General features: G+C 45.6%; 1 protein-coding gene across 1 annotated transcript in view; it reads left to right on the top strand.

Moving 5' to 3' along the window:
• The window catches only part of LOC130537198 (ribonuclease inhibitor-like), a 180,748-nt gene that overhangs the window by 90,856 nt on the left and 75,495 nt on the right, over positions 1-14,397 (top strand). The window contains exon 2 of the mRNA XM_057053794.1: positions 1,077-1,178. The gene's annotated coding sequence lies outside the window, so the exon portion shown is untranslated. The remainder of the gene's footprint in view (positions 1-1,076; positions 1,179-14,397) is intronic.

Genomic DNA, 14,397 nt, shown 5'->3' with positions numbered 1-14,397 from the left:
TATAAATGAATAGGTCTTATTTAACTTTCTTATAGTCTGGCTTTAGTTATAGTTGAATAGTCTTTCTAAGTGAAGTTTAGTTTATTTTTCTGCTCTTTGCTACTGATCCTAAAAGAACTTTAAACCCTCCCAGAATGCTTTAATGGTAGTAATATATACGCCATGAAGCTGTTGATTAGGTTTTAAAAGTGAAAGTATTCTGTTCAGACGAAGCAGGAAGAGCGACATTTTTGTGACAGGTGAAAAGCTCTTAGAGTTATTAGAGTTGTTCAACAGTCCAGGTCACAGCTGGATATTTTGGTATTATTTAAGACAATAAACTTAAAAAATAATTAAATAAATCCACACAGGATCACAGGACACCAACAGGATTTTGGTTCATGTTGCACGTTTTCTCACAGTGGTTTATTGTTCTATGTTGTGGAACCACTGTGAAAGAAATGCAGGAGTGGGTGTCATTCCTTCATCTATTTTAAATAGAGCAGTGATCTTTGAGGACTTGGATCATAGAAATAATTGAAGAGGGGAACAAAGGAGGGAAGTTAAAAAGTCCTGACTAGTATGTTTATGTAGCACCAGATAATTTAGTGGCTGAGCTGAAGACAGTCCTTTCACCATGTTGGCCTGTGGAAAACCAGTGTTGTCGGCCCGATGGACCAGCGTCCCCGTCGTTGCCGGACCACCGTTGGCCACCAGTTGGGTTTTGGGATCAAAGTGGGGGCGTTTCCTGTATCCGGTTCTCCTCACGGATCCATGACTACAACATGTTGCTGCAAGTACAGAGACGTTTGCTCTGGAAAGAACTTTAGAGCACATTCAGTGCTGCAGGATGAGGGGCTGGAAAAGGTGCCAGTTCTTTTCTCACTGCAGGGAACAGTTAAAAAAAGCAGCTTAAACTCTGAAAACATGAAAATGATACAGAGACATCATTGATTTATTGATTCAGTTGTTATTCAGAATGGATTAGAAATGTTCCTGTTTGATAAAAATGCAGTGAATTGGGATTATTTAACTCCAACCTCTACAGATTATTTACCTTCATCACAGTCTCATCACTATTTCTGATGTTTCCTCAGGATGGACGAGGACAGAGCAGAGTCCACAGTGCCCAGCTGGGTGTCCCTGAAGAGTGACCAGTCCAAAGATAAAGGAATAAACTTCAGAAGTTCAGAGGAAATGTAAGAAAACTAAAGCGTGATGATGTGTTTGTGTGGCAGCTGTTAGTCACATTAACAGCAGCAGGTTGTGAGTTTATTATTGGAGATGTTTAACACTTAAACCTCAGACAGTCATATAGTTACAGACTTAATGTGAATATTGTTGATTAGAAACAAGAATCAGGTTTAAACTGAAAGATGAATTCAGACATAAATGCTGGAACAATATTGAGTCTTGATCAGGTTCTTTCATCCTATAAATCAAAGGACTAATAGAGATGTGTTTCATAGTGAGAGGGGGGAGCACATCCTATCAAACTGGGACCAGTCAGCTCCACCAGGAGAGTCCTCTTGTTCACAATCTGGAAGCAGATCTGGAGATGCTGAAATGAAGCCCAAACAAAGTAAAACTGTTCAATATGAGATTTAACTTGTGATGTCACGAATTTGGAGTTGTGTTGATGATTTATTATAGATGGAAATCATTGGTTTACTTATGTTCAGGAAGTGATCTGCAGGAGGTGATAGAAGGTCATAAGATGAGTCTGAAGAGAAGATGTGAACATGTGACTGAAGGAACTCATGAAGCAGGAAGTGGAACCCTGGAACAAGATCTACACTGAGCTCTACATCACTGAGGGACAAAGTGAGGAGGTGGACACACAACATGAGGTGAGACAGCTTGAGAGAACCTCCAAGAAGAACATCCAGGACACTCCAATCAAGTGCCAGGACATCTTCAAAGTCTTATCTGAGCAACAGAGACACATCAGAGTGGTTCTGACCAACGGTGTCGCTGGCGTTGGAAAAACCTTCTCAGTGCAGAAGTTCAGTCTGGACTGGGCAGAAGGTTTGGAGAACCAAGACATCAGTCTGGTGCTTCCGCTCTCATGGAGGGAGCTGAACTTGATCAGAGATGAGCAGCACAGTCTTCTCTCACTGCTTCATGTTTTCCATCCAACATTACAGAAGATCAGAGCAGAAGATCTGACTGTCTGGAAACTTCTGTTCATCTTTGATGGCCTGGATGAAAGCAGATTTTCACTGGTTTCAACAAGCATCAGCTTATCTCTGATGTCACACAAGTATCGTCAGTTGACGTGCTCCTGGTGAACCTCATCCAGGGGAACCTGCTTCCCTCAGCTCTCATCTGGATCACCTCCAGACCTGCAGCAGCCATCAGATTCCTCCCTCGTGTGTTGACAGGATCACAGAAGTACGAGGCTTCACTGACTCCCAGAAGGAGGAGTACTTCAGGAGGAGGTTCAGTGATGAAGATCTGTCCAAGAGAATCATCTCACACATCAAGGCCTCCAGGAGCCTCCACATCATGTGTCTGATCCCAGTTTTCTGCTGGATCACTGCTATAGTTCTGGAGGACATGATGACCAGAGACCAGAGAGGAGAGCTGCCCAAAACCCTGACTGACCTCTACTCACACTTCCTGAGGGTTCAGATAAAGAGGAAGAAGCAGAAGTATGGAGGAAAGCAGAGACCAGAGGAACTGACTGAGGCTGAGAAAGAACTCCTTCTGAAGTTGGGTCGGCTGGCGTTTGAACATCTGGAGAGAAAGGAAACATCATGTTCTACTCAGAAGACCTGGAGCGATGTGGACTGGACGTCTCCGAGGTGTCGGTGTACTCAGGAGTTTGTACAGAGATCTTCAAGAGAGAGAGTGTGATCTTCCAGAAATCAGTCTACTGCTTTGTTCATCTGAGCGTTCAGGAGTTTCTGGCTGCCGTCTACATGTTCCACCGTTACACCAGGAAAGACAGAGCGGTTATAAGTCAGTTCCTAAAATATTGTGATCCAGTCCGCTTTTCCTTGTTTTCATGGTCGTTCACAAATAACGATCCAGTCAGTCTCTTGATGACTTCTCAGGAGAGCACTAATGAAATCTCTCAAAAGTGAAAATGGCCACCTGGACTTGTTTGTTCGCTTCCTTCATGGTCTCTCTCTGGAGTCCAATCAGAGGATCTTGGGTGGACTGTTGGATCAGAGGAACAGCCACCCAGAAACCATCCAGAAGGTCCTCAACAACCTGAAGGAGGAGAACAGTTATGGACTCTCCCCAGACAGAAGCATCAACATCTTCCACTGTCTGATGGAGATGAAGGATCAGTCAGTCCATCAGGAGATCCAAGAGTTCCTGAAGTCAGGGGAGAAATCATGGAGGGAACTGTCAGAGATCCACTGTTCAGCTCTGGCCTACCTGCTGCAGATGTCAGAGGAGGTTCTGGATGAGGTGGACCTGCGGCAGTACAAAACCTCAGAGGAAGGACGACGTCGCCTGATTCCAGCTGTGAGGAACTGCAGGAAGTTCGGTAAGTAAAGATTTTTAGGGCCGGACATCGGCGTTTAAATCAAGCGAGTGGATCATGTCAGGTAGCAATACCCCCTCCAGTGGTCATTCCTTCAATTCTTTATCTCCATTGCAGCATCCATGAATTAAAAACAACAATTCATCCAGAAATGTTCAACACTGGCTGGATATAAGTTCAAAGGTCAATCCAGACAAACCAACATAAGGCAGGAATAATAGGAGCCACAAGTTAACTGACTATCATGAAATGACTGTCATGTCATTAAATCACTTTTGTTTGTTTGTATACATCGTATTCTAACGACAGAAAAACACATTTTAACTAATGACACGTGACTATTTTGCTTCATTTGTTCAACGTAAAACAGCCGGCCTCGTTGGTTTAAATGGGTGTTTTAGGTCTTTGTGGCGGTTCCGTTTGGAGCCTTTATGTGACCCACAAAGTTGTTTGACCCTTTCCACACCCGTTAGGTGGCAACTTCATCACTAGCAACAAAAGGTGCAGTGAAAATGATTTGAAGGGAAACAGGCAGATATAACAGAAGCTGAGGGCAATCGATGCAACCAGAGACTCTGATGTCATCGATCGGATCGCTGAATTAAGACTTGACGCACCATCGTACAAATTGGATGAAATGCAAAATATCCAAAGAGCCGATAGACAGATAAAAAGATGCACGTTTCTTTAAACCATTTGCTACAATCATTTTAAATATTGAGTAATTATGAGCTGTTCTAAAATAAGACAAATGTTGAGAATAATTCAGTTGCATTTCAGATCTGATGGTCGTTCAAACTGTTGCTCTACGGTGTTGAATTTAGCTTTTCCAGGAAATGAGCTACATTTGTGTTGAGGTAGATTCTCAGATAAGTTGATGAGAAATCCCAAAGTTTGACTCACTATTTTTGTTTCATACACAACAGACTGGCTGATAGTTTTCTTTCAATGAGTCATTGGGAAGTTGTGGCCTCAGCAATGATGTCAAACCCTTCTCATCTACGGGAGCTGAGCTTAAGCTGGAACCAAAGCCTGACAGATGCCGACGTAAAGTTACTGTCTTCTGCAATGATGCATCCAAACTGCAGACTGGAGACGCTCGGGTCAGGAGGCCTCTGTTGGTCTTTCCTAAATTTCTTTACATTTTCTGCTTTTCTCTTCATTTTCATATTTAGAAATGTGTTTTATTTGCCCCATTTATTCCTTTTCCAGGCTGTGGAACTGCAGTTTATCAGAGATCAGCTGTGACTCTCTGGCCTCGGCGCTGAGGTCCAATCCCTCCCATCTGAGGGTTCTGGACCTGAGTGGAACCAGCTGAAGGATCCAGCAGTGAAGCTGCTCTGTGGTTTTCTCCAGGATCCTCTCTGTAAGCTGGAGACTCTCAGGTCAGTCAGAGATGATCCAGTACTTTCCCAGGTGTAACTAGTTAGACAATAAATGTTTCCATGTTTGATCTTTGTTATAAACGTAGTGTTACAGTTCTCAGAAAAAAGACCACACAGGACAGATTTGCAGTATTAAATTGGTTGTGGAAATCTGTCCCATGTGAGGATGGTCATCAATGACTAGAAAGGAAGTATCAGTTGTAGATTTGTCTTGTTTTATTTTAGGCTGGCCACAAAACCGCCCAAACATTCAGACCAATCAAAAATGGTTCTTCCTGTCTTTTAAAGATCAGAAGGAAAACTAGAAAACCCAAAAAGAAAGCTACTGCAGTGTGCCATGCCCCTTCTCTACTGAGAAAAGCCATCCCAAAAGAGAAAAGCCCAAGTGTGAAGTGAGCCCCCTGTTAAACCTTGGTACCGAAAGCCTGCAGTCATTCTCATCTTAGGTGGCTTCATTCCAGCCAGAAGCCCAAACCTGCCTCCCTCTTAAAGGGGCAGCAGGTCAGTCCAACCACAGAAACCTTCATGAAGATCTGAACCTTTCAGCATCCACAATTGTTGCACCTCACTTCCATTGGAGTCCAAATCAGAAGTCAACAAGTTGATTCTACACTGATTCTACACAATGCAACCATTTTAAAAAGGTTTCCATCCATAAGTTTTCACACATTTTTAGATAAATCTGTTTGTTCATCGCCTCCTTCGTTGTAATGGTCATTAAGGAAAATGACCTTATTGGAGTTTTTCTCCTCACAAATATGACTTTCTATGAACGATGCAATAAATGCAGCTTGCAGTCTAAGACAATATGGAAGTATGTGTATATAATAGTAGTGGAAGTAGCTCATAAAATAATACATTTCCTCTTCTAATCACATCTTTCTATGTTATTAAAGAAAAACCTGCTCTTAGTCAACAACATCTAAGACATCAGCCAAAAATCCTAATTTTATACAATCTAATATAAAACAGTAGAGAAGAGTCTTTCTGCAGAGACCATGGTGGCAGGAATGCAGAAGTATCACCTGCTCAACTTGGAAGGTGGAGCAGAAACCACCAGCTGAGAAGGTCCTCAGCGAGAGGAAGTGGTGGAGAACATGAAACTTGCTAAGCTCCACCTCAGCTCCAGAGACGGGCTGAGCTGGAGCTGTGGCACCAGGTATCGCCCAGAAGAGCCTCCAACAAACAAGCTCTTCTCTTGGGAGGAGAGGGCTTTGAATCTCAGCTCAGTGTGCTTGTCTCTAGTAGGTGGCAGCTGCACCTTTTCCTGAGGTCCTTGTTGATGCCCTGAGGGGAATTGATGCTCCTGCAATGTTTTCTGGCAGCATTGAGCTTGCAGTGGGGCAATCAAACACACTGTGGGGGGGCTCTCTTTCCTTCTCTCATCTGGAGAACAAGTGACAGCAGCTGCCAATCATTGTTGGAGAAATGTGCAGTCAGGGGAACGATGCGCCAGACTATAGCCACCCTTCCAGCATCCAGCAGTGTCTAAAACCTTTGATTTGGTTTCACCAGAGAGTGTAGGGATTGCAGGGTCGCTGCAGCATCGCCCACAAGCTATCAGGAGTGGGTCGCTTTGTCCCAGCTCCTGACAAGAGTTGAGTGCTATTGAGAAATGTGGTCTCACAAACCTGGAAGGTATTTTGACCTACACACACTTTACATACGGTGTAGATCTTGTCCAACCGCCCTGAAAGAACCCAAAATAGGAACATACGGCAGATAAGCCGGTGCAGGACCAGAGGTTTGTTGCTTGTAAGCTGTGTTTTGCTCTGGTACATGTTGATTTTTATTTGTCTTCTCTCAAAATAATTGTTATTTTAGCCTATGGGACTGCAGGTTATCAGAGACCAGCTGTGATTCTGTGGCCTCAGCTCTGAAGTCCAACCACTCCCATCTGAGGGTTCTGGACCTGAGCTTCAACACGTTGCAGGATTCAGCAGTGAAGCGGCTCTGTTCTGGACTGGAGAGTCCAAACTGTAAACTGGAGAGGCTCAGGTCAGTCTTCATTTTTCTACCTATATACCAGCTGCTAAGATGGTGAAGTGAGGCTGTTCTCAACACTGCTGTGATGCACCACATTAAAAAAATTCCTTGGAATATCGTGAATTCAGGTCTGACCCAACTAAGAACTAACGTAGGTTTAGTACTGACGCAGATAACATGCAGACCTGCACCGTATAACCTCATCCTGCATTTTTCAGATTGATTAAGTGCATGTTATCAGAGACCAGCTGTGGCTCTCTGGCCTCGGCGCTGAGGTCCAATCCCTCCCGTCTCAGAGAACTGGACCTGAGCAACAACACGTTGCAGGATTCAGGAGTGAAGCAGCTCTGTTCTGGACTGGAGAGTCCAAACTGTAACTGGAGAGGCTCAGGTCAGTCTTCATTTTTCTACCTATATACCAGCTGCTAAGATGGTGAAGTGAGGCTGTTCTCAACACTGCTGTGATGCACCACATTAAAAACATTCCTTGGAATATCGTGAATTCAGGTCTGACCCAACTAAGAACTAACGTAGGTTTAGTACTGACGCAGATAACATGCAGACCTGCACCGTATAACCTCATCCTGCATTTTTCAGCTTGATTGACTGCAGTTTATCAGAGATCAGCTGTGGCTCTCTGGCCTCGGCGCTGAGGTCCAATCCCTTCCATCTCAGAGAACTGGACCTGGGTCAGAACCAGCTGCAGGATTCAGGAGTGAAGCTGCTCTGTGGTTTTCTCCACTTTCCACACTGCCAACTGGAAACTCTGAGGTAAACCCATTCTCAAAAATGTCCATTATTCCATCCGAGGGTCCTCACACTTTCTGAGTGTGTGTGTTGTGCCCAGTTCCTTCAGGAGGGAGGGCCACGCGGGGACCACTTATTCATGATAAATTGATTTAGGACAATGAAAAGCCGACAGATGGTAACCAAAATTAGACAAAACTAGGTGAGGGTGCCTGGTAGACACCAGCCAACGAGGAGGGAGATGGTGAGGGAGACAGGAAGTCATCTAAGACAGGTTGTGCCTTTAAAGATGAGCCACAGGTGAGATGGATCTCCATGATGAGATGGGAGGGAAAGAGGTGGGAGAACCTGGGAAGAGTGAGGGCCAGAACAATATAGATTCTCCTTTGGAACAGTGCAAACCTGAGAGGTTGGAATTGTGGTAATTACATTTACTATCATTTTTTAACCTGTAACTAAATTAAATATTTACAGATCATGTCTTTGATTAACGTTTCAGATTAACACTGGTTTCACTTATAACCTTATAAAAGTTTCCCTTCTTTATTTAGATTAAGGAGCTGCAGTTTATCAGAGATCAGCTGTGACTCTCTGGCCTCGGCGCTGAGGTCCAATCCCTCCCATCTCAGAGAACTGGACCTGAGTCAGAACCAGCTGCAGGATTCAGGAGTGAAGCGGCTCTGTTCTGGACTGGAGAGTCCAAACTGTAAACTGGAGAGGCTCAGGTCAGTCTTCATTTTTCTACCTATATACCAGCTGCTAAGATGGTGAAGTGAGGCTGTTCTCAACACTGCTGTGATGCACCACATTAAAAACATTCCTTGGAATATCGTGAATTCAGGTCTGACCCAACTAAGAACTAACGTAGGTTTAGTACTGACGCAGATAACATGCAGACCTGCACCCTATAACCTCATCCTGCATTTTTCAGCTTGATTGACTGCAGGTTATCAGAGATCAGCTGTGGCTCTCTGGCCTCGGCGCTGAGGTCCAATCCCTCCCATCTCAGAGAACTGGACCTGAGTGGGAACCAGCTGCAGGATTCAGGAGTGAAGCTGCTCTGTGGTTTTCTCCACTTTCCAAACTGTCGACTGGAAACTCTGAGGTAAACACCATTCTCAAAAATGTCCATTAGTCCATCCGAGGGTCCTCACACTTTCTGAGTGTGTGTGTTGTGCCCAGTTCCTTCAGGAGGGAGGGCCACACGGGGACCACTTATTCATGATAAATTGATTTAAGGACAATGAAAAAGCCGACAGATGGTAACCAAAATTAGACAAAACTAGGTGAGGGTGCCTGGTAGACACCAGCCAACGAGGAGGGAGATGGTGAGGGAGACAGGAAGTCATCTAAGACAGGTTGTGCCTTTAAAGATGAGCCACAGGTGAGATGGATCTCCATGATGAGACGGGAGGGAAAGAGGTGGGAGAACCTGGGAAGAGTGAGGGCCAGAACAATATATATTCTCCTCTGGAACAGTGCAAACCTGAGAGGTTGGAATTGTGGTAATTACATATTACTATCATTTTTTAACCTGTAACTAAATTAAATATTTACAGATCATGCCTTTGATTAACGTTTCAGATGAATACTGGTTTCACTTATAACCTTATAAAAGTTTCCCTTCTGTATTTAGATTAAGGAGCTGCAGGTTATCAGAGACCAGCTGTGGCTCTCTGGCCTCGGCGCTGAGGTCCAATCCCTCCCATCTCAGAAAACTGGACCTGAGTCAGAACCAGCTGCAGGATTCAGGAGTGAAGCTGCTGTCTGATCTCGTAGAGAATCCAGAATATGGGCTGGAGACATTGAGTCAGTAGCTGGTTGAAGCCAGTCACCTCCCGCTCATCTGCTGCATCACTCACTGACCACTGGTGAAGAGCATCTGTGGAAACATCTGCCGTCTACTCCCTCCATAGATGAAAAATTCAGTTTTTAAAAAGCGCTGGTGGACTTTCAGGAGATCAGTGGATGGTCGACAAAGCAGAAGCAGCTTCGCCGTGAAGTTAAATTAGTTCCTGGTATCACACAATGCATCTTTATAAAGTTCTAAATGGCTCCTCGGCCACTCTTAGAAGCATGGAAACATTCTCTTAATTGTCTCTTCAAATGTCTGTATTATACGTTACTATTTTACATCATGCCTTCAGAATCTTTAGGGTTTAGTATTTACTGTCTCTGTGACATGGAGCATTGGAATATTTCAGCTGCAGCCAGCAAAAACCCATCAGAATGACGGCTATCGGTGGGAACCACAGGTCATTTGACTTTAGTCAGTCTGTTCAATGTTATAGAATTTATTGCAATCTAATAAAAACTATGAATAAATGTGGGAAATAGGAAATAAAAAGAAGCAAAATGACCAAATAAAACTCCCATGAATACTGTAAATTTAAAGATGTCAAGAATGGAATATCAGCTTAAATGGAATCAAACATAAAGGGAAAAGGCCTCCTTTAAGTTTACTGCAAAAATAAACACAAAATCAAGAGCGACACGCGCCAAAAACGTCTCATTCTCTCTTCTGTCTCCACTCATTCTTTTATATTCTCTTAAGATAATGGGGACGGGGTCGTGTGATAACAAAACAACCTAATTGGGGACTATATTTTTGTTGCAAGAACTTTGGCTCTTCAGAAGTTTCTATGTTGGCTTCCACAGATTGTGCATCCACTAGAAACTCAGTGTTTTTGAGGAACTACCAGGAGTGGCTGGAGTGGAGGCCAATGACGCTATAGCTACATATAGCTACATATAGATCACCGTTATCCTCAACCCAAATGACCACCAGTTGGCGCAGCAATACTAAAGATAGGAGGTTGTGGTCGTTGCGCAGACGCGGAGTGATATCACGCACAAAAGTGCCCTATGTTCTATATACCGTATGTTCGCGACCAAAGGGCGCACCGTATTAAAAGGTGCAGCCTCAGTTACGGGTGCTGTTTCTGTATTTAACACATACATCAGGCGCTCCGGATTATAGGGCGCGGGCATGGTAAAACATACCGCTACCATAGCTTAAAACAGGCATGCTAGCGCGTATTTAGCAATTTAGCGAAAGCCGGCAGGTCGAACAACCGACAACAATGTTTCCAAAATTAAAATTTTGGTATTTTTCGTATTTTGTCATTAAGCCCCGGAGGGCTGAAGCAGGACCGCTGTTAAAAATGTATCAGTCCGCGCTTCCAGTTCTGGTGCAACGTCCAGTTCTAAATGTATGAATCCGCGTATTGACGTTTCAACGTCCCATCAGTAAAGGGAGAGATTTGGATATAGTCCCCCTGAGGTGGTGTTTTTAGAGCAGTTCTTAACAACTTTCTCTTTGCCTGATAAGAGGTCCAAACATTATTTCACTTCCCTATAAAATACTCTAAAATTTGCCATTCAAGATCAGATACCACCAGGTATAATTCATCCTCTAAAGTTTCACAATTTCTTATTCTGTCAGGCTGTTTTTAAACCTTTGGCAACATAAAATAAAGTACCCAACTGGTATTATGTCAGACTGGTTTACATCCCATTAAAGAAGCCAGCAGAAATAAAGCACAACAGTTACACAGACTACGCACAATAATATAGAGGATATAAAAAACAGTGTTGAGATGGGTTTGTGTCACTTTAGTGAAATCAAAGCATTTTTCTTTATGTGCCAGCAATGAACACAATCTAAGAAGTCTTTGACACTAAACATATGGAGCTCCTATAGAACAAACTAAAGATTTGTTGTTATTAAGATAAAGAAATGCAACATTTCCCCCAGAGAAACGATGGCGATGGAAAAAGCCCTGGCTGTGTGTGTGCATCACAGCAGGCGTGGGTTCTCCTCTCTGGAGTCATGCGGGGCTCCTTTGAAGGGCAGATGAGGAGGTTGGTTACAGATTCCCCTCAGAAAGATGATTACGGTGCCAAAGGTCATCACCGGGGTAACCAGGAAGAGGCAGAGTCGGTCTACTGTACGAGCGATGCCGCTCCAGTTATCCTTCTCCTGTCAGGACCAGACATTTACGCCACTTTTGATCTTTTAAAATCAGACTTTGGGTTGAGGACTCTGTTTGAACCATCTGAGCTCATTGTAGTCGTTCTTGTTGCGCATGTGTTTAATGATGTAGTGGCTCCATCCACAGCCGGCTTGATCTCTGCGTACAGCTGATGGCTCCTCCCTCTTCTTGTGGTTTCACAGCTCCACACAGACACCAAAGCTCAGAACTCAAATGAAGCTACTGATGCTTCTATATCTCATGTGTTTAAATGTTTCTGGAAACGTCCTGGCAGCGTGTGTGACTCGGGTCACCAGTCCGTGTCTCCCAGACTGTTTCTCAAACATCAGCTCACTGCGGGACTTCACACTGTCGTACTCCTCAGCCGAGGCAATGGAGCCCACTGAGCTGGATCGCCGCGGTAACGCTCCATCCCAGTACGGCTCTGCCTCAGCAGGGCGGGACATGCGCAAGATGCGGGGTAATCGCTGGAGGAAGAGCTGGCAGAAAAAGAAAACAGGATTTGGAACACTGATACTGATGTGTGTGTGTCTGTGTGTTATAGTGGTATAGACCCAAATCTCCAGTTTTTAGATGGTGGCTCAACCAGATGTTGTCCTGATGTGACCCAGAGGAACTTTTGGGCTTCTTCTCCTGGTGGAACAGCCGATGTTCTTGTACGAAGCTCCCCAAACCAAGACGTATCCGAAGCGGGTTCGTCTGGTCCGGGTTCCCGGCGGTCCGTTATCGAGACCCGATGAGGCCGAACAGGTCGCAGCATTTGTGCTTTTGCCTTTATTTGAGCAGCTTGTTTTCAGAGGGCGCGGAGCTTTGCTCTGTTTGGATTTAACGTGTCCCGCACCCCCCCGAGGGATCACGATAATGGGCTTTTAGCGAAATTAGATCCCAAAGTTTAGCTGCGTGCCCGTCTTAACACCATCTGGTGGTCGGGTTCCGTTATTGGAGCCCTGATCTGAGGGGAGAGGGTTTAATCAAATAAGAGTGAATAAATAACAACGGGGACTGAGGAATTAGCTTCTAACATTAGCATTTTAAGGCAAATATTAAAGCAGCCATTCATATAATTCAGGTCAAACCTGTTAGCGGAGAGGCTCATGGCTTCCAGAAACGGCATTAAGCCCGCAGACGCATTTCCAAAACTCAGCTAACGGCGGCGGCGCAGGCGGCGGCGCGCGGCGGCGCAGGGGCGGCGCAGGCGGCGGCGCAGGCGGCGGCGGCGGTGTGGGAGGTTCCGGATACTCGCTTTCTCACTCCGCGAGCTTCCAGCATCAGCTGTTCGACGCCGCGCGCTCATTGCTGGAAGTGGGATCCGGATGAGTCACATGACAGAACTGGAGGCTGACATCTGGAGAAAAGGCACCGCGTCCCGGCTCGCACCGCCATACTGTCTTTTGAGCCACATTCCCATTTTTCTCGCCACATTTTACTCCCGCTCGGTGAGCACATTTCCAACAAGCATATTTTTTTTTGCTCTTTTCTATTGCCCACCCCTCCTCTCTCTTTCCTCCCCCCCTCCGCCTTTTTTTCTCCTTTTTTCCCATTTTTTCCTCCTTTTGCTGGTGTTTGAATTTGAGTATTGCCGCGGTGCTTCGGAGCGTCCCCCCGCCCCCCCCCCCATCCAGGCTTCAAGTTTCCAGCATGCAGTTGTTCTGGTCCCGGGGGCAGACGCGCTCTCACTTGCACTTTTGTTCCGATCGAGCAGCTTTTGTCAGTATTGAGATTTTTCACGCGTTGATTGGTGGTTTTGAGACATTTTCCCCACATTTTTGTTCCTTTTTTGTTGTTGTGGTTGACACCTTCATGTCTCTAATAAAGGTGATAAACGTGCACCTGTGGCTGTTATTTCGCAGGACTGGCACAAACGCTTCATCAAGCCTTCTTTATCATTGTTATCTGAAGGTTATCTGATCGGATCGATCTCTGCGTGACGCGACATGGCCGGTTCCAGACGCGGCTTGTGTGTTTTTATATTTCGGATGGTTGGTATTTTCCCGTCCTCCTCCTCCTCCCCTCCTCCTCCTCCTCCTCCTCCTCCTCCTCGCCGCAGCTGAGGACCTGATGTAGCTGCAGGATGCGCCGCGCTCTCCGGCACCATCCAAACGCTGCCGGACGCGGCCGCCGCGTTTCCGCCCGCGGTGAGAACGCGCGTCTTGCGCGGCGGTGCGCCTCCATCCCGCAGCTGGCCCCGGCTCGAATTGGCTGAGTCAGGCTCGCTTCTCGCGATGGTCACATGAGAGGAGAGGCGAGCTGACAGGGTTAGAAAGTGGCCTAAGTGGTGCAAAGCTAAAATGTGACGCGCAGGGTGGGTTTTGGGGGCCGCGTCCCCCCTTTCTGGCTGTTCCTGGCGCTGGCTCCAGATGAACCACATTTTGCTGCAGTAGCACGATCAAATCCCAGAGTGCACCACCCACCCGGAATAAGGCTGCTAAGTCATTAAACAGGCGGACAGGATTCAGCCTTTTAATGTGCAGCAACTCAATATTGGTAAGAAACTGATTCTGGCAATTAGGACGGTACATCCCATCATGTATCGGGGAGCTGCTAGTGGGCATCGAGTTCCCTGAATGCAGATAAAAAGCCACAGGGGGCAGTTTTTAGGCTCAGTGATAAGGAAGAGCTTTGGGGAGGTGAGAGGATAAAAAAGCTATCTGGTCAGGGCAGGAAGAGGCCTGGACTCTTCCAAAACTTTCCAAAACTTCTTCAAGGCATCGAGCTTTGCTCCTGTTGACGTGCAGATGAGCCATCTGTTGCTAACGCTAATGCACACCTTCCCACCCTGGGACGTGCCTCACGCTCCTGCTAGCGT

Source organism: Takifugu flavidus, chromosome 14 (assembly GCF_003711565.1).
Source record: "Takifugu flavidus isolate HTHZ2018 chromosome 14, ASM371156v2, whole genome shotgun sequence".
Lineage (NCBI taxonomy): Eukaryota > Metazoa > Chordata > Actinopteri > Tetraodontiformes > Tetraodontidae > Takifugu > Takifugu flavidus.
This window is presented reverse-complemented; position numbering and strand designations above follow the sequence as displayed.